This window comes from Lynx rufus, unplaced genomic scaffold (assembly GCF_022079265.1).
Source record: "Lynx rufus isolate CCGP_SWC_20201006 ecotype Redwood Valley unplaced genomic scaffold, mLynRuf1.p SCAF_16, whole genome shotgun sequence".
In the NCBI taxonomy this organism is placed as follows: domain Eukaryota; kingdom Metazoa; phylum Chordata; class Mammalia; order Carnivora; family Felidae; genus Lynx; species Lynx rufus.
The window spans coordinates 9417981-9443770 of NW_025814830.1; the positions used below are offsets into that span (position 1 = coordinate 9417981).

General features: G+C 43.3%; 1 long non-coding RNA gene across 2 annotated transcripts; it reads right to left on the reverse strand.

Moving 5' to 3' along the window:
- Positions 1 to 5795: 5795 nt before the first annotated feature.
- On the reverse strand, positions 5796 to 22210 carry LOC124511088 (uncharacterized). 2 transcript variants are annotated; one of them, XR_006961820.1, is made up of 5 exons: positions 21605 to 22210; positions 21277 to 21369; positions 20414 to 20550; positions 18498 to 18582; positions 5796 to 7095 (listed from the first exon to the last, which is right to left on the reverse strand). It is a non-coding gene; the product is annotated as an uncharacterized LOC124511088 (long non-coding RNA). The 2 variants fall into 2 exon arrangements; XR_006961819.1 differs by having other exon boundaries at positions 21277 to 22210.
- Between the last annotated feature and the right edge of the window lie 3580 nt (positions 22211 to 25790).

The following is a 25790-nucleotide window of genomic DNA, read 5'->3' on the forward strand; positions in this document are numbered from 1 at the left end:
GCTGGCTTTGAGGGCCAGGGTTGGTGGTGATGTATGAACCAAGGAATGTGGGCAGCCCCTAGAAATGGGATCAGGTGGAGAAGCAGATCTGCCTCTTGAACCTCCAGAAGGATTACCAGCCTGCCAACACCTGGATTTTATTCCAGTGGGACCTGAGACTTTTGGACTTCTGACCTCCAGAACTGTAAGAACTGGAAAAAGAAAGTATTTGGTCTTTGCATTCTGGAAAGTTATAGCCTGTCACCTGGAAGAAAAAACCAGAAGAAATATGCTGAATTGTTAAACAATGATAAGTCTACATTACACATGGGAAATGTTTTTCTCTTCTATACTTAGTTTTCAAAAATAAAAACATTAAATTACAAATACAGGTAAGTTCAATGTGCTGTGGGAGCACAGAGAGGGAAGCATTCATCTGCCTGTGGGAGCCCCTTCAAGGTTTGTGAGAGAGCACACCATTTGAGTTTGCTGAGTGCACGGGCAGGAGAAGGAGGTGTTACAGGCAGAGGAACAGCAGGTGCAAGGATAGGAAGGGAGAAACAGTAGATGCCCCTCACCCCAACCCTCCCGGTCTAGAAATGGTGACTTTGTGTTGAGGATAAGCATGAGACTTTGTACTTCAATCTAAATGGTCTGTCATCTCAATGGATCAAACCCAAAGGAAGGAATCTCTAGGCATCAAGGAATATGGTCAGGGACCTCTCATGGGGCAAACTGACATTCCAGCCACTCGGAATTGTATCAAGTAGCTTTGGACTTGTTGTAGGGGAAGAACGTGCTCATGAAATATTTGTTGTTTAAGGCTCAGGCTTTTCTGCTCTTTGCTTCCTCCTGTTTCTTGCAGTACCAGGGTGGGGAGGGGCTCCCTGTCCTGATACGTCCCCTGTATTTTGCAGGAAGAGTTTGTTTCCTTTGTGGAGGGGTGAATGTGTAGCTCTGAGTTTGTTTTTTTTTTTTTTTTTTATTGTTTTTTGTTTCTTTCACCAGCAATTAGGGAAATGGTAGAGCGGCTCCTTTCTCTACCAACAGTCTCATAATGGAGCCATCTAAATCTCATATTGATGCCTCCACCCCCTAAGGAGCCACGCCTTTTCCTGGTCCCTCTAGATCCTGGGGGACTCAGAGGCCTTGCAGAGCTCTCTGTGAGGGAAAACAAACAAACAAACAAAAACCAGGAGTGAGTAAGAACTGTTGCAATTGCCTTTGTTTTCTTCTCCCTTCCCTTTCTCCACCCTGATATTTGAGGGCCAAGTCCTCATCTCTGGGCACAAAACTGGTTTCCTTGCTCCTGTTATGGTTTGGTTCCACCCACCAAGACAATGGGGCCTTTTTCCCCCCCTATAGTCAAAGGCGTTGTGTTTGGCCCTAGGGGTTCCACTCTGAACTGGTGCCAAAGCTCTAACCTTCCTGTTTCTGTTCTTTCCAAGTAACCTGGGTATCTGCAGACTTGTGTGGTAGGGGTCCTGAGTTACGTCCAGAAAAAAGGGCAGGTTGTGGGAATCCCACACAGTTGTGCTTGGGAGAGTCTTTTAGGCCTCTTGGCAAAGAAACAGAATTGTGGGCCGGGGGGACCTGGGCTGTGGTGGTGGTGTATCATCCCTTCAGGGCCCAGGGATCTACCATTAGATAAAAATAAATTTAGGGGCGCCTGGGTGGCGCAGTCGGTTAAGCGTCCGACTTCAGCCAGGTCACGATCTCGCGGTCCGTGAGTTCGAGCCCCGCGTCGGGCTCTGGGCTGATGGCTCAGAGCCTGGAGCCTGTTTCCGATTCTGTGTCTCCCTCTCTCTCTGCCCCTCGCCCGTTCATGCTCTGTCTCTCTCTGTCCCAAAAATAAATAAACATTGAAAAAATAAATAAATAAATAAATAAATAAATAAATAAATTTAGCTGACGTCTGTGTGAGAGGCAACTGACCCCCAGATGTCATGTTCCCTGGGTGGCTGGCCTCTTAGGTTAGAGTGGAGCGTTGGGTATTTTTGGCCTCATCTTACTTGGGGGGTCTCTTTGGTAGCAGGAGGGGTAGAGCCTTCCCAAATTGTGAAAGTCTTGACACCCAGCCTAAGGAATTTGGACTCCTGTGAGTGGGGAACTCTCAGAGGATTTCGGTGGGAAGTGACCTACCTGGTCAGATTGTATTGCAGGACACGCGCTCTGGCAGCTGGTTTGTTGCAGCCGCTGGGAGCCTGGCCTGGAGTCTGAGATCTGAGCTGGGAGAGCAGGGGTGGGAGAGCCATTTGAAGAACTGGCAGGCCTTGGTGAGTGACCAAGAGGGTGGTGGTTGGTGGGAGTGCTGAAGATGACTTGGAGCTGCGTCTGGTTTGGGCTCTTGGGTGGCTCAGGTGCCATTAGTCCTGAGATGAGGTTGAGGGATAGGCTGGCTTGGGACTGAGATGCTAAACACAGTTTGGGGTATGTTTGGATGAGATGGCTGTGGATGGTCCAGGTGGAAATACTGTCTGGGCAATGGGGAGAAGCTGTAGGGGGAGGCCAGGCTGGGGTGAGGAAGTGGTGGAGGCAGTGACAGAGAAGAGGGAGCATGTCCAGAGCCTGTCCCTCAGCTCGGCCCTGTTCTCCTCAGCACAAGGCCATGGGTGTGCAGGCCTGAGCTCTACTCTCCATCATCCTTTTCTGTTGATCAGAGTGATTTTTCAGCGTTTCCGCCAGATGGATGTTCTTAACCTGGGGGTCACATGTTAACTGCCTACAGGTCTTCTGGAAAGTGGGGGCTGTGAGTTGATGAGGGGAAAGTAGAAAGGGGGGGAAGGCAAGGAAGGGCTTTGGAGAAAGTTAATAGAGAAGAGCAGGCAGTCAGAACACACCCTATAAAGTACTTAGCATCATTATAAAACATAAAAAAGCACAATGTAGATTCAGACTTTGTGGTGCCTGGGTGGCTCAGTCAGATAAACATCTGAATCTTGATTTCAGCTCAGACCATGATCTCACGGTTCATAGGTTAGAGCCCTGCATCGGGCTCTGTGCGGACAGTGCATATTGGGATTCTCTGTCTCCCTCTCTCTCTACCCTCCCCAACTTGCTCTGTCTCTCTCCAAATAAATAAATAAACTTAAAATTTTTTTTTTTAATTTAAACTTTCGTTGAGAGCCCAGTGTTCAGGGGCAGAAAGGGGTTGTTCAGACTAGCAGGGCACAGGGTAGAGGTAATTTAGGATTAAGCTAATAATGAAGCTGCTAGCTCTAGAAACTCTGTAGCTGAGAAGTCAGTTGATCTGTCCATTTCTTGGGAGGAATGCATTTCATGTGTACATATTGCAATATAAAATACTAATAGACCACAAATATGGTATGCTTACCAATTATGATACCACTGACAACTAGAACAAAACTCGTACCCAGCAAATATTGTGTGTGTACTACCTGCCAGGCAGTGTGCTAAGCACTTTAAATAGCTAGATCCCCACAACAGCACATGTGGTGGGTACTTTCATAAGCCCCATTTTACAGATGCAGGGGACTCAAGTGCAGTCATCTGCTCAGGGCTTTGCAGCTCATGCACTAGAGTCGGTTGGAAGCCAGGTCCTGGGGACTTCACAACACATGCTCTTAGCCACTCAGTGTCAGGTGGGGCAGTGGGGAGGTAGGACTTCTCTTAGATGGTCCTTGATCATCTGTACCAGAATTATCTGGGATGTTTGTTGAAAACTGAGTATCTATAGGTCTCACCCTGAATCAACTGAAAGCAGAATTTCTCTTTTTATTTAAAAAACATTTTTAAAATTAATTTATTGTTTAATTTACATCTAAGTTAGCATATAGTGCAACAATGACTTCAGGAGTAGATTCCTTACTGCCTCTTACCCATTTAGCCCATTCTCCCACAACCCTTCCAGTAACCCTCTGTTCTCGATATTTAAGAGTCTCTTATGTTTTGTCCGCCTCCCTGTTTTTATATTATCTTTGCTTCCCTTCCCTTATGTTCATCTGTTTAGTATCTTAAATTCCTCATATGAGTTGAGTCATATGATACTTGTCTTTCTCTGACTGGCTAATTTTGCTTAGCATAATACCCTCCAATTCCATCCATGTAGTTGCAAATGGCAAGATTTCATTCTTTGTTTTTTTAAATGTTTATTTATTTTTGAGAGAGAGAGAGAGAGAGAGACAGATCGTGAGTGAGGGAGGGGTAGAGAGAGAGGGAGACACAGAATCTGAAGCAGGCTCCAAGCTCTGTGCTGTCTGTACAGAGCCCGATGTGGGGCTGGAACTCATGAACCGTGAGATCATGACCTGAGCTGAAGTCGGATGCTTAACGACTGAGCCACCCAGACAACCCTAGATTTCATTCTTTTTGATTGCCGAGTAACACTTCATTGTATATATACACACCACATCTTCTTTATCCATTCATCCATCGATGGACATTTGGGCTCTTTCCATACTTTGGCTATGGTTGACAGTGCTGCTATAAACATTGGGGTGCATGTGCCCCTTCGAAACAGCATACCTGTATCCCTTGGGTAAATACCTAGTAGTGCAATTGCTGGGTCATAGGGTAGTTCTATTTTTACTTTTTTGAGGAACCTCCATACTGTTTTCCAGAGTGACTGCACTAGTTTGCATTCCCACCAGCAGTGCAAAAGAGATCCTCTTTATTCGCATGCTTGCCAACATCTGTTGTTGCCTGAGTTGTTAACGTTAGCCATTCTGGCAGGTGTGAGGTGGTATCTCATTGTGGTTTTGATTTGTATTTTCCTAATAATGAGTGTTATTAAGCATTTTTTCATTTGTCTGTTCACCATCTGGATGTCTTCTTTGGGGAAGTGTCTATTCATGTCTTTTGCCCATTTCTTCACTGGATTATTCATTTTTTGAGTGTTGAGTTTGATAAGTTCTTTATAGATTTTGGATACTAACCCTTTATCTGATGTGTCATTTGCAAATATCTTCTCCCATTCCGTCAGTTGCTTCTTAGTTTTGCTGATTGTTTCCTTCTCTGTGCTGAAGTTTTTATTGTGATGAGGTCCCAATAGTTCATTTTTGTTTTTGTTTCCCTTGTCTCTGGAGACGTGTTGAATAAGAAGTTGTTGTGGCCGAGGTCAAAGAGGTTTTTGCCTGCTTTCTTCTCGAGGATTTTGATGGCTTCCTGTCTTACATTTAGGTCTTTCATCCATTTTGAGTTTATTTTGTATATGGTGTAAGAAAGTGGTCCAGGGTCATTCTTCTGCATGTCGCTGTCCAGTTTTCTCAGCACCATTTGCTGAAGAGACTGTCTTTATTCCATTGGATATTTCCTGCTTTGTCAAAGATTAGTTGGCCATACATTTGTGGGCCCATTTCTTGGTTTTCTATTCTGTTGCATTGATCTGAGTGTCTGTTTTTGTGCCAGTACCATACTCGTAATGATTACAGCTTTTTAATACATCTTGAAGTCTGGGATTGTAATGCCTCCCATTTTCTTTTTCAAGATTGCTTTCGCTATTTGGAATCTTTTCCGGTTCCATACAAATTTTAGGGTTGTTTGTCCTAGCTCTGTGAAGAATGCTGGTGTTATTTTGACAGGGATTGCATTGAATATGTAGATTGCCTTAGGTAGTATTGACATTTTAACAATGTTTGTTCTTCCAATCCAGGAGCATGGAATATTTTTCCTTTTTTTGTGTGTGTTTTCTTCAATTTGTTTCATAAGCTTTCTATAGTTTTCAGTGTATAGATTTTTCACCCCTTTGATTATGTTTATTCCTAGGTATTTTATGGTTTTTTGGTACAATAGTAAATGGGATCGATTCCTTGATTTCTCTCTCTGTTGCTTCATTGTTGGTGTATAGGAATGCAACCAGTTCTGTGCATTGATTTTATATCCTGTGGCTTTGCTGAATTCATGGATCAGTTCTAGCAGTTTTTTGGCAAAAGCAGAGTTTCTCAAACACTGATATTGGGGGCCGGATGTGTGGATTCTGGAAGGCAGTGGAATCTTGGTTTCTTTAGTCACCCACAGTTTGGGTGTCATCCCCCTGTGCATCGACAATGTAGCCTAAGCTTGCTTTCTTTCTCTGGGCTGTTGGAAGGGTACATTCCATCCCGGGAATGGATGAAATCACGCTGACATTTATGATAGGGAGGCATTTTGAAGCAGCATCCTTTATTCACACTTTCCTTTCACCCTTCATTTGCTTCTCTCCCCTCAGGGTGGGTTTCACTTCTCTTGTCTGTCCTCTGGGGTGAGACTGGGGGAGTATGGGAAACAAGGGAGGGGTTCAGGGCTCTGTAGGGGGCCGTGCCCTGAGAGGGGTAGTTGCACCGAAGGTAGAGCTTTCCACGAAGCTTAGCTGCTTCACCCTGTGAGGGTGCAGACAGTGGGGCTGCAGCCTGGGATGTGAGGTGGAGACCCCGTCACCCATAGCAGTGGGTTTTTTTGAAGTGGAGGGTTGATCTCCCTAAGGGCTCCAAGCCAGGCAGTGTAGATAAACAGGAGGAAATACCATTCTTCCTCTCATCAACTAATGAGTTTGGAGGGCTGATCCAGTTAATACCCCTACCGTGAGTGAGGGCAAGGGAGTTTTATACAGTTCACTTTTGGGAGATATTCCCACATCGTGGCCTCAAGGAGATCCAGAGGTCAGGGGAGAGCCCTGAGCCAGAAGTGAGGAGAGCTGGTTCTGTGTGAGCTGAGTACTCCTTGAGAAAGTCACTCCCCTACCCTGGACGTGGGTTTTCTTATCTGGAGTTGAATTTGGCTGATATAGTCTTTTACCTTCCTTCTTGTCCTCAGGTCTGATGCTGTGATTAGCAGCTGGGAGGCAGGGCGGGTGTGGCAGAGCCCTGAAAGCTTCTTCTGTCTCATGTGCCTGCCTTCTCCCAACGAGCAGGTTGAGAATTATTTCAGTAGCCCGAAGATGTCCACTGTGGGTGTGGTAAGGACAGCCTTTGGAGTCAGGAGCCCCCCTCTGCCCTGGGGAAGGAGGGCCTAGTTGGGGGGTTCCTTACGGTTGCACAGAATTCTCATGTTTTGGTTTGATATGACTTCCCTTCCTGTTCTCCCACCTCTTCCACAACTTTCCCGTGAGCATCACATTCGGTTTCCATAGTGGGCTGATTGTTTAGATAACTTTCCCGGTTCTTTCCTGCCTGTGGTTCCCTGAAACAAATAGCAGGAAATTGTTTTCATAGTCATCAGGGTCCCGCTTCATGTTTTCTTCTTTCCCTGCAGAACCTGACAGAACACACAGAGCACAGAGATGCATGTGCATGCTTTAGCTCCCAGTGCTCCTCTGCAGTGAGGGGTGGGTGGGGTTATATTCTTAATATTGCCTGGGGGCCCACGGCACACTTCTGTGAATTGTGTGTGGCATGCTAATGGCTTGTGTGTCACTGCCATTTAGTTTAAATTTTTTTTTTTTTTTCAACGTTTATTTATTTTTGGGACAGAGAGAGACAGAGCATGAACGGGGGAGGGGCAGAGAGAGAGGGAGACACAGAATCGGAAACAGGCTCCAGGCTCTGAGCCATCAGCCCAGAGCCCGACGCGGGGCTCGAACTCGTGGACCGCGAGATCGTGACCTGGCTGAAGTCGGACGCTTAACCGACTGCGCCACCCAGGCGCCCCATAGTTTAAAGTGCACGTGTGTGTTACAAGTGCCTTGTGTGTGCATGCGGATCAGAATGTGGGGTCAAGGTGATTGTTGCTGAGAGGAAGTGATTTAGGAGCTTGTTTGCTCTCTGTTTCTGCTTTTTAATGCAATGTCGTGGTAATGTGTTGTCAGAGTGCTGATTAAAAAGATATTAGAAATTTCCTTAATCTGGTCTGAAATTCACTTTGTTTTATTATTGATGTGCAACGTGTAAGGGTGTGAGGAAGTGGAGGATGAAACATCAGACCTTCCTGAGCAATCGAGGTCAGTTCTCAGAAATTGGATGTTGACTATTTAGTTATCACCACCCTTGGATTTGTGAGCAGGATCCAGAGGATCGGAGCGCTTCTATGACAGAGGTGTTATCCTGTCCTGGGACAATTAGAGACAAGTTGGCAAACAGGAAACAGGTCAAGTTTGGGGCTTGTTTCTAACCAATATTTAGGCATTCTGACCTTTAAGAACAATTTAATTTCACCGATACTGTCACCTAACTACCAACTGTAAGGTGCTGAATTTTCAAGGATAAATGAAATTCACTCCCTGTTCCGATTATTAATTGTTGGTCTTTTCTTGGACAAGGCTCTCTGGGCCCAATTCCCTCAGTACCCAGCTCTCTTACTAGGCCACTTTTGAGAGCTCTCTCAGAACCGGACAAGCAAGGCTGATCCTGGAAATGGCTGATGCAGGAGAGAGGGGCAGGAGCCTAGCTCCTTGCAGTGTCTGACTCTCCTTTTCAGGACATAGTGACCATGGGAAGTAGGAAATGTCTCCTTCGGAAATCCTGTGATGGGCAAGGTGGTGGGGATGGCAACTCTGATGGTCCCTCACCTGTCTCTCAGCTCCTCATGACACGAGAGCATGCCCTCAAGCATTCCCAGAGATGGGCATGAGTGTCTGTGCCTTGGGGCCCTGGAAACAAGATTTGTTAGCTACTTCTAAGAACATCATCAGTGAGAAGGAAGGGCAATTTGAGGTCCTGCAGAATTATCTTTAGGGAACTACTATTACTTCACTCCATTCAGACCAGGAGGTTAGTGGTAGCAAAGCATGGGGTAGAGAGAACAGGGTGCAAAAATGCTCGGACTGATTGGTGCCAAAACTTTTTCTGAGACTCTCACACTAAGTTTGGATCCCCTCTACCCTAGCAAGGTACCGAGTGAACTTGGGTAGGACTTCCCCTCCCTGGAAAAACCATTTTGCTAAGGCTTTGTGATGTCCTCTTGTGACTTTTGCCTCTTCAATACTGCCTTTCATATATTCATTTCAGCCTGAGGTCACTTGTGTAAAATTACTGGGGTTAGAGTGAGTGAAATGTTTCCAGACCCTACATTCTTGGGGTTGCCTCTGGGCCCTGCAACAATGGGGCCCTGGGAACTTAGTTCTAGCCTGGGTCCTTGTGTAGCTCTTTCATCATCCCAGCTACTCTCTGTGAGAGAGACTTCAAGCACTGGGATTTCTTAGATGTACATGTGCCTTTGGAGTCAGATAGACCAGATCTGGATTTAAGTTCATGCTTTGTTCTTTGACCTTGGCAAAGAACCTTGGCAAGTGATTTATGCTCTCTTAACACTCAGTTGCTACACCTGTCAAAAGGAGATGATGCCTACCATAATAGTTATTATAACAGTAAAATTCATTGAGCATCTTACAGTTATTAATTCATTTAATCCTCATACATTTCTAGGAATTAAGTGCTGGTGTAGTTGTCATTTTTCAGATGAGGTAATTGAGGCACAGAGAAGTTAAGTAGCAGGACCAAGTCCATGCAATGTGTAAGTGGTGGAGCTGGGATTCTGAACTTGGACAGTTTGACCCCAGAGTCTGTGTCCTCAACTACAGCACTAGACCTTGTATTCACAGAATGTTAATAAGAATTCATTGAGATTAGGGCACCTGGGTGACTCAGTCGGTTGAGCATCTGACTCTTGATTTTGGCTCAGGTCATGATCCCAGGATTGTGGGATCGAGCCCCACATTGGGCTCTGTGCTGAGCATGGAGCCTGCTTGGGATTCTCTCTCTTTCTCCCTCTCTCTCTCTTTCTCTCTCCCTCTGCCCATCCCCCACTCACGTGTGCACACACATGTTCTCTTTCTCAAAAATAAAAAAAATTAAAAAGGTAAGAAATCCATGTTTTTAAAAAATGTTTACCTATTTATTTTTGAGAGAGAGAGAGAGAGAGAGAGAGAGAGAGAGCACAAGCTGGGGAGAGGCAGAGAAAGAGAGGGAGACACAGAATGTGAAGCAGCCTTCAGGTTCTGAGCTGTCAGCCATCAGTGCAGAGCCCAACTGGGGGCTCGAACTTATGAATCGGGAGATCATTACCTGAGCCAAAGTCGGATGCTTAACCAACTGAGCCACCCAGATGCCCCAAGAAATCCATGTTAAAAAAACCAATTCATTGAGATAAACATTTAAAGCACTGGGTATAGTGCTTGGCACATAATAGGCACTCAGTAAATGGTACCTGTTACTACCAAAGTGGAGAGGCCTCCTTCCATGTGGGTATGTGGAAGGTGTGGCCCTGGGTCAGGGTGAGGCAGGAGAAGAGACAGGAGTTCCTGCTGACCTGGGGTTTACACACTGTCAGGGTTTCTTCCAGCCTATCTTTTAAATTAATTAATTAATTAATTAATTAATGTTTATTTATTTTGAGGGAGCATGCACATGCGGGAGCGAGCTAGGCGGGGAGGGGCAGAGAGAGACTCAAGAGTACTCTTAACCAAGTGAACCACCCAGGCGTCCCCCCAGCCTATCTCTTTTAGACAGGGCTTATTGGCAAAAGTCTTGTTCCTGTAATCCCAAAGTTGCCTGACAGGCCCCAAAAGGAAAACACAAGAGCTGAAACTGGATGGCCATAGGGAGGGGCTCCCTCCCAGCAAGCCGGTGCTCAGGGATCACTTCTCTGAATCTGCTTCAGAGGAGTTTGACTTTTCATTTCCTGACATCTTATGCATTTGATCAGGGCTTCCAATAAGCCACCTGTGGAACAGAGTGGGGCTGTTGCCTGAATTGGCACAGGGTGGAGTGTTAGTGCCGGAAGCCAGGGAGACCCTGCAGGGACCCAGGGAGACCCAGATGTGGACTTTGAAGGAGGGAGGTATCAAGCTGGCTCTGCTGTCTTGGGTTGTATACCTTGGCTCTCCGCCTGGGCCTGGGAACAGCTTGGTCAGCAACGCCTGCCCCGCGCGGTGCCAGCTGGGTTTGGAAGCCACAAGGCTTTGGGGGCTGGGGGACCTGGATTCCCTTCATGGCTCTGCCACTTTTTAGTTGTGTAGCCTTGGCCTTTTATTCATGTTCTCTGACCCTCAGTTTTCTCATGTGTGAGAAAATTGTGAGGATCAAGTGAAATAACATACATAAAGCACCAGAGCGGTAACTTACGTAACTGTAGGTGCTCAGTAACTGTTCTCAGTCGTGGGTAGGTGCAGTTGGGGGAGGAGGGAAATATAAAATACAGTTCCTTCCTTTAAGAAGGTTACAGTTTGGGTGTGGTCAGAGGTAATAAGACAGGTAAACATATAAATCAGAGTTGGGACTGCATGTAATGAAACACAGAGCACTGAGTGTAGCAAACAGAGCTTTTGGAGTTCATATGTAGGAGAACTGCCCTGTGGACTACACTGCTCAGGGAAGGCTTCCTGAACAAGTGAACTGGGCAAACCTGCAAAGGTTGGGAGGAAGGTGGAGGGGCATTCCAGGAAATATCTGAGTTGAGGCCAAGTAGCATAAGTTGAGCGGAAGGAGAGGAAACCAGCTGGATACCCTAAAGGGTAAAACCGTCCTTGACAAAGGTCAGGCTGAGGCAGATATTCCAGATGGGATTTTAAAAAAAGACAGAGGGTCACCAGGGTGGCTCACTCCGCTAAGCATCTGACTCTTGATTTAGGTTCAGGTCATGATCTTATGAGCCCCGTGTCCAGCTCTACACTGAGAATCTATTTGGGATTCTTCTCTCCCTCTGTCTGCCCCTCCCCCACTCATGCTGTCTCTGTCTCTCTCAAAATAAATAAATAAACTTTAAAATAAGAAAATAAAAGAAGACAGAGAAAGGTGAGTTTCAGGCAGAATTTCGGGAGAAATTCTAGGGTCTCAAAATTAGAATGATCTCTAGGTAGGGCAAAGGGGGTGGCCACCTTTAAGCTCAGGCCAGGCTTAAGTTCAGGAGAGGAGCCTGAAGCGGCAGAAAGGGAAGGAAGGGCTCCTTCCCCAGGGATCTGGACTTGTGAGCTTAAACACAGCAAGTGCCACCCAAGGTTTCCTGAAAGGGAGTGAAAACTAAGTCAGGCCAAATCCTTGGTGAGCCAGTTAGGGGCCTGATGAGTTGGATCTGATGTCCAAGGAAGTTCAGATGTCAGCAGGTGGTATCCACTGAGAATTCCTTGTTAGGCTCTGGCTATCCTTGACTGAAAATGTCTGTCTTTAAAAAAAAATTCCTTTGTGTTTTTTCTTTCTTTGTTCCTATTGTTAGTTCGTCTGAAAACTTAGTCTTGGTTGAACTAAGTAGAAAAGGTTCATTCTTACCTAGCCAGTCTAACTAGGGTTGTTGTAAGAACAATTCTGGAAAACAATGTGTTGGTGGCCATGGACATCCATTGCCCTTTTGATAACTTTAGTAGCATGATTGCACTGTTAGTATGCCCTGTTCTTTATCTGAGTACATACTTAACTTTTCTCACTCCTCTGAAAGCAACTTAAGGTTAGAAACTGTGTCTTTGTTTTGGACTTTTATTAAAGTACCTGTCAAGAAACTACTTACATTATAGGTATCCAATAAATATTCATTAAATTGTAGGTTTTAACATGTGTGTCACACACAGAATCCAGTAAATGCTTGACATTTTTATTAATTAATTAATTAATTCATTCATTCATTCATTCAATCTCTTAAGAGGTATTTAGTTTCCTGAATGACTACTAGATACTAAGCATTATATTGGGCATCTAATGGGAATAAAATCTAAGGATTTTAGTGGTCCTTAAAGGGCTCATGGTCTTATGAGATAGTCCAATAAACAGACAGTTACAGAGCAGGATGACAAATGTCATGACTCAGGGACAGATTGAGTATTATAGGAGCACAGAGGAGGAGGGTCTCATAATTCATCTGGAATGAGGGTGGAGGTGTTGAGATCAGTCAGACAAGGATTTTTTCCCTTTTTCTCTTTTCAAGAACAACATTCTAAAGGAGGAATAAAAATTGAGGAAAGAGCCTCCCAGGCAGAGGGAATAGTGTGTACAAAGTCAGTGGTGTGAGGGCTACCTGTATATTCAGGGAACTGTAAGTGGTTGAGTACATTATAACAGGGAGTACGGAGGGACCGTGGTTAGAAATAAGCAGGGAACATTATGAAGAGCCTGGCATACTAGGTAAAGAAGTTTGGATTTTATCCCCAAGGTAATGGTACGGGCATTGACATGATCAGATTTGTATTTTAGGGAGATCACTTTGACTATCAAAGTGGAGAACAAGTTGAATCAAAGTGTTGGAGGAAGATGAACCAGGGCAATTCAGGGAACAGGATAGGTAAGCTAGGTGATTGCTGCTTCCTGCTTCTCTAGGATACTCCTTCCCATCTTGAGGGACTGTGTTTCCAGTACCTGCCATAGCACCTGGTTAACAGGAAGCACTTCAGAAATACTTCTTCCTCCTCTTTGTATCTCACAAGCCTAATACAACGCCTGACACTTGGAGGTGCTCGGTGCACATTGGTTGGCTCCACCACTGTGACTTGTGCTAGCAGCTACTGAGCACTAATTTGGAGATAGGGTGGGTACCCTTCTTCCTGTGGTCACAAACCAGGCAAAATTGCTTTCTGGGTTAGAACTGACTTTGAAGATATCTTTCGCATGGCCCTTCTCAAGATGTCTCCAAAGACATTCTCCATCTTCTGATGAGTCTTTGTTCTAGAGTGAACAGTGAGAGAGAGGGGTGCCGGGGTGACTCAGTCGTTTGAGCGTCTGACCTCAGCCCAGGTCCTAATCTCATGGTTCCCAAGTTTGAGCTGATAGCTCAGAGCCTGGAGCCTACTTCGGGTTCTAAGTCTCCCTCTCTCTCTGCCCCTCCCCTGCTCATGCTCTGTCTGTCTCCCTCTCTCAAAAATAAAAAACATTAAAGCGGACAGTGAGTCACTTTAGGGCAGGAAACATATTTTTATATCCCCAGGACTTATCACAGGGCATGATAGATGATAGTAGTAGGTGATAGTAGGTGATGGTAGATATTTGTTCCATGAATTTGAGATTCATTGTTTTGGACTTGAAATGTATTTTATGAAACATGTTAATAAATGTTGATTAGGTTCTGATTCCTCCTCAAAAGCCTTTTAGATTTTTTTTAAGTTTATTTATTTTGAGAAGGGGGGGTGAACATAAGTGGGGGAGGGGCAGAGAGAAGGAGAGAGAATCCCAGGCAGGGTCTGCGCTGTCAGCACAACCCAAGCCTCAAACCCAGGAACAGAGTGCAGAGTCCAACGGAGGGCTTGAACTCACAAACTGTGAGATCACGACCTGAGCCAAAGCCAAGAGTCGGGATGCTTAACCGACTGAGCCACCCAGGTACTCCAAAAAGCCTTTTAAACCTGTAGCCTAATGGGTAACCGGGCATACTGAAGACTGGAGGCGAGGAACTCGAGGAGATGGGAGGAGTTAGCAGAATGGGAAGTAAGTTACTTCCCAGAAATATTTGAAAGCTGAACTGAAACAGTTCAGAAAGATTCTGGCCAAAGGGTGTAGGTTCTTCGAAAGTTCTACTGGGAAGATTGGGAAGCTCTGGGTTCTCTTTACCACCTCCCGTTATACAGATTGCTTTGGTTTCTCCTCATACACTTTAAAATACAGTTAAACTAGATGACTCACCATGTTTTCCTGATTATTTGTTTTTTTGTTTCTTTTCTTCATTAGGAATGCCCTCCTCCTTTATACCATTATCATCATCCTTCAATTCCCTGCTGAAATGCTACACTCTTTCCCTGAAACCCTATGGAAGAAATAGTCTCTCCCTATCCTGAATGTTTTTGGCTTTTAGACCCCTTCATGGTACTTAATGCTATTACAATAATTATATATGGGTTATCAATCTTATTCCCACTAGGAGGAAGGGATCTGATTTAGCTATGTGTATTTCATAGCACAGGGACTTGTAAATGTTGACTGAACCATGTGACAGAACTGTATTACTAGCTTAGTGTGATGGTTAATTTTATGTGTCAACTTGACTGGGCCATGGGGTGCCCAGATATTTGGTCAAACATTTGGTCAAACATCACTCTGGGTGTTTTTGTGAGGGTGTTTTTATAAGGGAGTTTTTATATGAGATTCACATTTATTTTTATCAAAAAAATTTTTTTTAATATTTATTTATTTTGAGAGAGCACAAGTCAGGGAGGGGCAGAGAGAGAGGGAGACACAGACTCTAAAGTAGGCTCCAGGCTCTGAGCTGTCACCGCAGTGCCCAACGTGGGGCTCTAACCCACAAACCACGAGATCACGACCTGAGCCCAAGTGGGACACTTAATGGACTGAGCCACCCAGGTGCTCCTATGAGATTAACATTTAAATTGGTAGACTGAGTAAAGCAAGTTGTCTTCCCTAATGTGGGTAGACCTCATACAATCAGTTGATGGCTTGAATAGAACAAAAAGGTTGATCCTTCTCTGAGTAAGAGAGAATTCCTCCTTACTGCCTGGGACATCAGCTTTTTCCTGCCTTCAGACTTGAACTGAAATTTTGGCTCTTCTTGAGTCTGGAGCCTCCTGGCCTTTGGATTAGAACTACATTTTTGGCTCCCCTGGTCGCCAGCTTAGTGACTTAGCCCACAGATTTGGGGACTTGTCAGCCTCTTTAATCAAGTGAGCCAATTCCTTATAAATCTCTTTCTTTATGTCAATCTGTCTTTCTTTCTGTCTATCTAACCTCTGTATCTAGATATATCCATCCTATTGGTTCTGTTTTTCTGGAGAACCCTGACTAATACACTTACGTCCTGGATTTTAGAAATATTCTAGAGAAAGGAAAAGAGTTTGATCTACCTTTCCTGGAATTGGATTAACATGAGACATGCTTTTAAAATGATGCTTACCCTTTGATACCTTTTCATCTCCCAGACGCTTCTCATCTAAACTCTTCTTCCTTTTCCAAGATTTCAGGCTCATAGGACTTGGACGCTTCCATCAGCCCTCCACTGTAGTACCTGACCAACGCCCACCCTGTCCTTCACTTAAGGCCCACATTTTCCTTGCTTTTGAGTCCTCTTGCCAACCTCACCCCATCAAAGCCCCAACTCAGTGTCGTAGGTCTGAGGTTGGTCGGGGTGGCAGGGGCGGGGGTGGTGGGAAGCAGCCTGCTATTCAAGTGATGCATGTGTAGCTGAAAGCTCTCTAACCTTCTCAGAGTTATTTGCTAAATGACTTGGATGAAATATCAAGTAGTTTAAAAAAATGGGGTGAGGTTTGTAGGCAGAGTGGGGATGACATTTTGAGTAATTGCCTAGTGGGCAGGCAGAACAGCCCTCCTGACCTTCAGTCCGAGGGTAGGCACCTCCTATGCCCTTGCTGCTTTGACAGATTCTTCTCTTTTCCATTTCTGAAACCACAGCTTCTCCCAAAACAATAACAAATAAGCACTCCCACAGAAATAGCAGTGGAGATTCTGCTGCTGACACAAGAAAAGAGGGAGGGGGCAACCATGTGCATGTCTCTGATGGATCTTTATAAGTTAGCAAATACTTATGGTTTTGAAAAGCCCATTTTAGAAGAATATAGACTGGGGCGCCTGGGTGGCTTAGTTGGTTGTGTCCGATTTGGGCTCAGGTCATGATCTCATGGCTCGTGGGTTCAAGCCCCACATCTGGCTCTGTGCTGACAGCTCAGAGCCTGGAACCTGCTTGGGATTCTGTGTCTTCCTCTCTCTCTCTGCCCCTCCCCTGCTCGCTCTCTGTCTCTCTCCCTCTCAAAAATAAATAAACATTAAAAATTTTTAGAAGAATTAGACTGTTTTAAAGATGATGAGAAAATCAGAAGTCTTACATTATGTGTGGCTATAAATAAAGAGCTAAAGAGCTGGCAGGAGAGCAGATGTCAGCGGAGGCATTAGAGGTACCCTGTTTTCAAGGATGTTGGTTAGTCAGATCTGCACTGAAACTGCTCTGGCTTAAAATACTTAGCACCTAGCATATTGTAAGATCTTCCCTGCAGGTTTCCTGTGAGAAGGAGGGGGAGGATTTAGGGGAAAGATCATGATTATAATATGAAACTACAAACTCCTTGCATCTATTTCCATGTTTAAATATATTTAGATCTTTCTCATGTTAAAAAAAAATTCTTTTTTTTGAACCCATTCCTCTTGCTGACTTCCACTCTATCACTGTCTTCCTTTGTATAGACAAACTTCTTAAAAGAGTCATTTTCAGGGTTGTCTGGGTGGCTCAGTAGCTTAAGTGTCTGACTCTCAATCTCAGAGCCTACTTAAAAAAAAAAAAAAAGACTTGTTTTGGGAGCGCCTGGGTGGCTCAGTCAGTTGAGTCTGACTTTGGCTCAGGTCATGATCTCACAGTTCGCGAGTTTGAGCACCACGTTGGGCTCTGTGCTGACAGCTCAGAGCCTGAAGCTTGCTTTGGATTCCGTGTCTTCCTCTCTCTCAGTTCCTCCCACACTCACACTCTGTTTCTCTCTGTCTCAAAAATAAGTAAATATTTTTTTAAAAAAGGGACTTGTTTTTAGCCAGTATCTCCATTTGTTTATCTCCCATCCACTCCTCAGCATTGGAGAGTTGATCCCCCCACCCACCCCCGCCCCACCCCACTCCCTTGTACTTCGCACCTTTGTTTTACCTAATGTCACAGAGCAGGTGCCACTCTTGGCCACTACTTCACTCAAACTGCTGCCATGGCCCTCACTCTGTTGGTTCCCCACCAATCTGACCATTCCTCTTCAGTTCTCTTTGCCACCTCTTCTGATCTGTTCATGCCATAAATGTCACTGGTCTCTAGAGTTCTGACCTGTTCTATGCCTTCCTGTCTGTGACTTCAGTTATAATCCATCACTCTTGAGTTGTAGATCTCTACTGTCTGTTGGGTATCTGCTTTTGAATGTGCAACATGTCCCATACTGAACTTACCTTACCTCCAAACCTGGTTCTTTAAAAATAATAATAGTTATTATTATAATTCTTATTATAATAATATATGTGGGCTGGTAGCCCACAGTGATCTGTGCCACAAACCTGCCACCGTTCTCCTTCCCTTTGGCATTCCCTCATCTGGTCAGTCTGGGGTCATGACAATGCCAACTCCTATGTAACTCTCTAACCTGTCCCCTCTTCTCCAACCTGATTCATGCTACTAACTCAGGCCACCATCATCTCCTCTGGATTCCTGCTACATCTTCTCTCTGACCCCCTTCCTTGCTCCAGCCTATTAATTCCGTGCCCCCTCCCATTTGCCGTCCACAGTGCAGCCGAAGTGGCCCTTGCCAAACAAAGTTCTGATCATATCCTTTTCCATAATTAAATTCCTTCCATCCTTCTCTAAAGCAGCCCTCAGGCTGCAATTTGATCTCTTCAGCAAGGCTCCCCAGTTTTTTGTAACGTTACAAATGTAGAAGACCTCAGTATTCTTCAGCTTCCACTGTCCCAGTCCTGCCCTCCACCCCTCCCCAGTTCTTGCACATTATGCCTCAGCCACACCAAACTACTTTAATTCCTGAAATTCCCTGCTTTCTAGGAGTTTGGGCCTTTGTGCTTATTCTCTCTGCCTAGAACACTCCTGTCACGCCTCTTTATTTTCGTATCAGTTTTAGTTAGCTTTCAGGCTTTGGTTTATACCTTACTTCTGTAATCTACTACACTAACACACCAACCTGGGATTATGCCCCTAATGTCCCCAGCACTTACCCCTTTTGTACCACTTACCATGCTCTCTTGAGACTGGTGAATGTACGGTAAGCATCTTGTAGGCAGGGATGACGTGTTAAACTCCCAGGCCCTCGAATAGTACCTTTCACATGATAGATGTTCAATAAATATTTGTGATATCATTGAATGATTTCCATAATTACTTTGGACATGTTTCTTATTAAATCAGTTGAACAAGTCATATAGAGCTCATAGGGAGAGAGCACAAATGAGGTCCAAGGCCTTAAAGTCAGTTTTTGTTTTGTTTGTTTCTTTGTTTATTATATTTTTAAGTAGACTCCATGCCCAACATGGGGCTTGAATACATGATCCCGAGATCAAGATTCATAACGCTCTACTGACTGAGCCAGCCACGCATCCCTGTTTTGTTTTGTTTTAATTAAAGCAAAAGTTTGGATTTTTGCAGTGTTACTGGCTGGCTATGGGTCTTAATGGGCTTATGGGATAGTATAGTTAAACCTAGACTCCAGCTAGCTGACATAGTCCAATTCCAGACCTTTAGATTTTTTTTTTTTTTTTGAAGAACAGCTTTATTGAGATACAATTCATATACCATACAATTCATCCATTTAAAGTATATAATTCAGGGCTCCTGGTTGGCCCAGTCGGTTAAGCGTCTGACTTCGGCTCAGGTCACGATCTCATGGTTCACTAGTTTGAGTCCCACATCGGGCTCTGTGCTGACAGCTCAGAGGCTGGAGCCTGCTTCAGAGTCTGTGTCTCCCTCTCTCTCTGCCCCGCCTCCACTCATGCTCTGTCTCTCTCTCTCAAAAATAAACATTAAAAAAATTTTTTTTAAGTGTATAATTCAATGATTTTTAGTAAGTTCACAGAATTGTAGAACAACCATCACCACAGTCAATTTTGAGCATTTTCATCATGCCAACAAGAAACCCTATACCCATTAGCAATGCTCCTCATCTCCATCTCCTCTCTCCTCCACTGGAAACCAGTAATCTACTTTTTGTCTCTATGAATTTGACTATTCAGGATATTTCATATAAATAAAATCATACAATCTTTGGTATTTGTGACTGGCTTCTTTCACTTAGCATGATGTTTTTAAGATTCATCCGTGTCGTATCATTTATCAGTATTTTATTTCTTTTTATTGCCAAATGATATCCATTGCATGCCCCATTTTGTTTATCCATCCATCAATTGATGGATATTTGGGTTGTTTGCACCTTTTTGGCTAGCATAAATAATGCTGTTTATGAACATTTGTGTACAAACTCTTATGTGGACGTAGTTTTTATTTCTCTTGGGTATATATATATGGGAGTGGAATTGCTGGGTCATATGGAGGACTTATGGTTCTTCTTCTTCTTCCCCTTCCCCTCCTTCTCCTTCTCCTTCTCCTCCTCCTCCCCTTTCCCCTCCCCCTCCCCCTCCTCCTTCTTTTCCTTCTCAGCTACACCCAATGTGGGGCTTGAACTCATGACCCTGATATGGAGTCTGATGTCCTACTGACTGAGTCATCCAGGCACCCCAGGACTTAGGATTCTTAAGAACGGAGGTTGCTTTACACAATGAGCTCAAAAACACATGAAGCACTAATAACTCTTGCTCTTTAATTTGTTTATTTACTGACAGGCAGAGTTTTACAGCTGACTCTTTGAAGAATTGGCATTAATCAAATTTCTCTATCTGATACAAAGTAGCCAACGAATGTGCAAAGTCCAGTTTTCCCGTGTAGGAGAATAAAGGTCTTCTTGGGTTTAAACGGAAGTGGGAGAAGTTAGTATCTGTTTCTGCCCATTTCTACTCCCACTCTGCCATACTCCTGGACCACACAGGGCTGGCTGATGGAGTCACCCAGGAAAGCTTCAACTGGGAAAGCTGGCCTAGGAACTGATTTTCGCCATAATTAGATCACTGCTTCCATCTCTGTATTTATCATAAGAACTTACTGTTCCTTTTGTATGACATCTGTCTCTGGCTCTTCTTTGTTCATCTCCATCATCTCTGCCACCATATACACTCCTGTCTTCTCCCTGCTCTTTCGTTTTTCCTCACTCTCCTGGTCATGTCAAACTGTTCCTTGGTCCTATTTAAGACAATAAAGTTATGAGACTCATGTGAGTTTTAGGATTCCTTTTATAAGTATATCATACCCAGATAAATACGGGCACCTTAAAGTAGTTGTCCTGGGTGGCTATACATTTATTCCAAAACTTCTGTTGTTACTTAAACTATTTTGGTTATTTATTATGTAGAGTTGCTCTCAAAACCAGTCTGATCCCTACAAGAAGACTAGTTTCATTTCCCTTAATAATCACACCTAGTATTGCAAGGGCCTCCCACTCTGCTTGCATTTATTTGCTTGTATTTATTCCCAGTTCCCTCTTTCCTTTCTTGCTCTAGTCCCCCCAATAAGAGGAGTTCTGGGTTCAGATAGGGACACAGAGACGCAGTGAAGGGAGATTGGCATGTTTCACAAGACTTTGACCTTTAAACAAAGCATGCTTAAGATGCTCCAGTGTTCCATTTCTGCTTTGTGATCCCCTCCTCAGCCTTTTTCAGAGGAAAAAAAACCCCATAAAATAGTAGGGCTGGGAATATGGCCTTGAATTGTTCTCCTCTCAGGGGGAGAAATGAGTAGGGAGAAGTACTTCTGAGGGCTCCATTTCCTTCCATCCTGGGTAAGTTAACGTTTTACCAGCAGTTCGTTTGCCTCTAGGGGAGACAAGGATCATGTTCCGGCCCCACCCCGCTGCTCAGGGTAGAGGGCACTTTGTACAGAGCTGTGATTTGAGAACAGCCTGCATCTGACCTTATTCTTATTTTCGAGTCTGTAGCTGCCTGTGATCTTGTATCTTCTCAGCTCTGAGGATTTTCATATTCTCTTCCTCTTTGAGTTTCTGCTCTGGGGAGAAAAGGAAGATGTTTACTAGTGGGGGGAAAATAAACCCTGAAATTTGCAAAATAAAAATTAACATATAGCTGAGCTTCCTGCCCATCATGCCTCCATCTTCTCCCCAGCAGTTTCTGAACCTCCCCAAACCCCAGTGAGATTTTGGTTGGTTGTACAAATATATCTACAGGATTCCCTTAACGAGGGAGCTGTGTTTGAAGGCTTTGTGTTCTTGTTACCATCTTACCTGCTTTTCTCTTTTCCAGAGAATTCTCCTTCTCACAAATAGGTATGAGACCAATGGTCGAGAAATACAGCCTCCGTTCACCCTTCTATTAATTGCAGAATAAGTGATGCAGAGGCTGGTTAGATAATATAGCTGTGGGTAGAGAGCAAAAGGAAGCATTGGAACACCTGCCAGGGATGAGACCAGAGATCACCATTAGTGAATGAACATCCCTGGAGCAGAGGAAGGGAGGAGGTGGAAACAAGAAAGGGAGCCAAAGGAAGCCAAAGAATTATAGGAACTGAGGATATAATCTATAGGGGAATGAGGGAGGCTAGGCAGAGGATTTTGGTGGTCTCTTCTCTAGTGCCTGAAAGGACAGTTGCTTAATTAGTGGCTATTATGGGCATGGCCTCAGGGTAGATTCTGGGCATATAGAGATAAATAGATACAGTCCCTACTTTACAAGTGTACAGTCTAACAAAAACAAATACAAATTAGATGAGACTTTCAAACGTGTGGTATTGTGGACTGGGATACTGCTACCATTACTAGCAGTAACATTTTTGTAAATTGAAGTATAGTTGGCCAAGATTATATTGGTTTCAGGTGTATAACATAGTAACTCGACAATTATATACATTATGAAATGTGCACTTACAAGTGTACATCTGTCACCATACAAAGTTATTACAATGTTATTGACTGTATTCCCTATGCTGTGCTTTTCATCCCTGTGACTTAATTTATTTTATAAATGGAAGTTTGTACTTCTTAATTACTTCCACCTATTTCACCCATCCATCCCCACACTTCCCCCGGCTGGCAACCACTAGTTTGTTCTCTGTATTTACGAGTCTATTTCTGTTTTGTTTGTTTAGATTCCACACATAAGTGAAATCCTACGGTATTTCTCTTTTTCTCTCTGACTTATTTCACTTAGCATAATACCCTCCAGGTGTATCCACGCTGGCAAGGTTTCATTCTTTTTTACGGCTGAATAATATCCCATTGTGTGTGTGTGTGTGTGTGTGTGTGTGTGTGTATCACATTGTCTCTATCCATTCATTTATCAGTGGATACTTGGTTTGCTTCTGTATCTTGCCTATTGTAAATAATGCTGCAATAAACACAGGGGTGCATATATCGTTTTGAATTCACGTTTTGTTTTCTTCAGCTAAACACCCAGAAGCAGAATTGCTGGGTCATATAGTGTTTCTATTTTTAATTTTTTGAGTAACCGCCATACTGTTTTCCCTAGTGGTGGCACCAGTTTACATTCCCAGCAGCAGTACACGTGTTCCATTTTTTCCACATCTTTGCCAACGCTTGTTATTTCTTGTCTTTTTGATACTAGCCATTCTGACTGGTATGAGGGGATAACTCATGGTGGTTTTGATTTGCATTTTTCTGATGATTAGTGATGTTGAACATCTCTTCCTGTGATTCTTGGCCATATGTGTGCCATCTTTGGAAAATGCGTATTCAGATCCTCTCCCCATTTTATTTTTTATTTTCTTTTATTAAGTAAATTCTCCACCCAACATGGGGCTCATGAAACTCATGACCCCGAGATCAAGAGTCACATGTTCCAGGGGCACCTGGGCGGCTTGGTGGGTTAAGTGTCTGATTTCAGCTCAAGTCATGATCTCATAGTTCGTGGGTTTGAGTCCAGCATCAGGCTCTGTGCTGATAGCTCAGAACCTGGAGCCTGCTTCAAATTCTGTGTCTCCTCTTCTCTCTGCCCCTCCCCCACTCACACTGTCTCTGTCTCTCAAAAAGATGAATAAACGTAGAAAAGAAAAAAGAGTCGCATGTTCCACCGACTGAACCATCCAGGCACCCTTCCTCTGACTATTTTTTAATTGGGTTACTTTTTTTTTGTTTGCTTTTGTTTTTGTTTTGATGTTGGGTTGTATGAGTTCTTTATATATTTTGGATATTACCCCCTTATCAGATATATCATTTTCCTCCCATTCAGTAAATTGCTTTTTCATTTTGTTGATGGTTTCCTTTGTTGTGCAAAAGATTTGATGTAGTCCTAACAGTTTATTTTTGCTTTTGTTTCCCTTGCCTCAAGGAGGCAGATCCAGAAGAATATTGCTAATGCTAATGTCCAACAGATTACTGGCTATGTTTTCTTTTAGGAGTTTTAGGGTTTCAGGTATTAAGTTTAGGTCTTTAATGCATTTTGAGTTTTTTGTGTATGGTGTAGGAAAGTGGTCCAGTTTCATTCTTTTGTATGTAGCTGTCCAGTTTTCCCAGCACTATTTATTGAAGAGACTGTCTTTTCCCCATTTTGTCTCCTTTGTTGTGGATTAATTGACCATATAAACATGGGTTTATTTCTGGGTTCTTTATTACGTCCCATTTATCTATGTGTCTATTTTTGTGCATGTAGCATATTGTTTTAATTACTGTAGATTTGTAGTATTGTTTGAAATCATGATACTTCCAGCTTTGTTCTTTTTTCTCAAGATTGCTTTGGCTATTTGGGATATTTTGTGGTTCCATACACATTTTAGAATTATGTATTCTAGTTCTATGGAAAATACTATTGGTATTTTGATAGGGATTGCATTGAATCTGTAGATTGCTTTGAGCAGTATAGACATTTTAATAGTATTAATTCTTCCAATTCACGAACGTGGTATATCTTTCCAATTATGTGTGTCTTCAATTTCTTTCATCAGCGTCTTAAAGTTTTCAGAGTACGGGTCTTTCACCTCCTTTGTTAAATTTATTCCTAGGTATTTTATTCCTTTTGATGCCATTGTAAATAGGATTATTTTCTTAATTTCTCTTTTTGCTACTTTGCTATTATTATAATGAAATGCAATAGATTTCTGTATATTAATTTTATATCTTGCAGCTAACATTTATTGTTTGCCTACTGTCTTCTAAGCATTTTACACATGTACTAACTCATTGACTCCTGACAATAGCCCTGTGAAGTATGTATTGTTATAATCCCTGTTTTATGGGTAAAGAGTCTGAGGCACAGAGACATTACAAGTAGCTTGACCGATGTCTCAGAGTAGGCCCTCAGGAGCAGGACCTCCAGGTGGTCTGGCTCCAGAATATGTGCTCCTAAGTAACATGGTCATCCAAAGAGTACGCAGGAATTCTGCTGCTTCACATTTGCATGCCTTTGTACCACTTGTTTGCCCTTTTGCCTCTAATACTTTTTCTAAAAGACTCTGGTCAAGCAGAGGATGCTCCTTTGACATCTTCTCTGATTTCTGTTGCCTATCTCAGGGGGGCAGTCACTTTCCTTGGAGTTTGAATAGCACTCTGTCAAATTTTGTTAAACTACACAGTAGTGTATTTGTTGGAATATCTGATTCCTTGTGTTATGAGCTTCTGGAGAGCAGGGACTTTTTTTTTTTAAGGAAAATTTCAAATAGTTGCAAAAATAAAGCTAATAATAAAATGTATCTACATGTACTCATTGTGCAGCTCCAGCAATTATTTCATGGCCAGTATTGTTTCATTTATACTCCCCTCCTCAAACTGGGATATTTTGAAGCAAATTTCAGACATCAAATAATTTTATTAAGATTTCAATTATATTACTAAAATATAAGGTATCTTTACAAAAAACATAACCACGATACCATTATTGCACTAAAAATGAGTACTTCTTCAATATCATAAAATATTCACTGTTCAGATTTCTGTAATTATCTCCTAATTTTCTCTCTCCCTTTCCTTCTCTTTCCTTCTGCTGTTTTTGTGCCTTTATTTCTTCCTTTGCCCACCCCCCCCCCTTTTTTTAAAGCAGAGTTGTTTGAATAAAAATCCAAATAAGGGCTTTAGTTTTTAATCTCCGTGTTCTCATTAGCACCTGGCTTAGTGCTTGACATATAGTAAATCCTCAATAAATGTTTACTGAATGAATGACTCATCAGAAATCTATGCACATAAGTAGAATTCGTGTAACCTTATTGCCATAGTTGGTTGGTTTCTTGGGGTGGCTTTTGGTTTCTGGTCCCCTTAGTTAGGGACTGACTCAGATGCTTGCTGCTATCAGTGCTTGTGAATGTTACTAAAGGTGTGAGGACAATCAGAGTATCTGTGACTCAGACATCTACAGGCTAGAAGGAAATGGGCCAGACTTTCTTGTCTGTTTTTTGTCCTTAGTCTCTTGGTATCTCACTTTGAGTTTGGACGGACCATGTTTGGCTTTTTTGCTATTTCTTCAGAA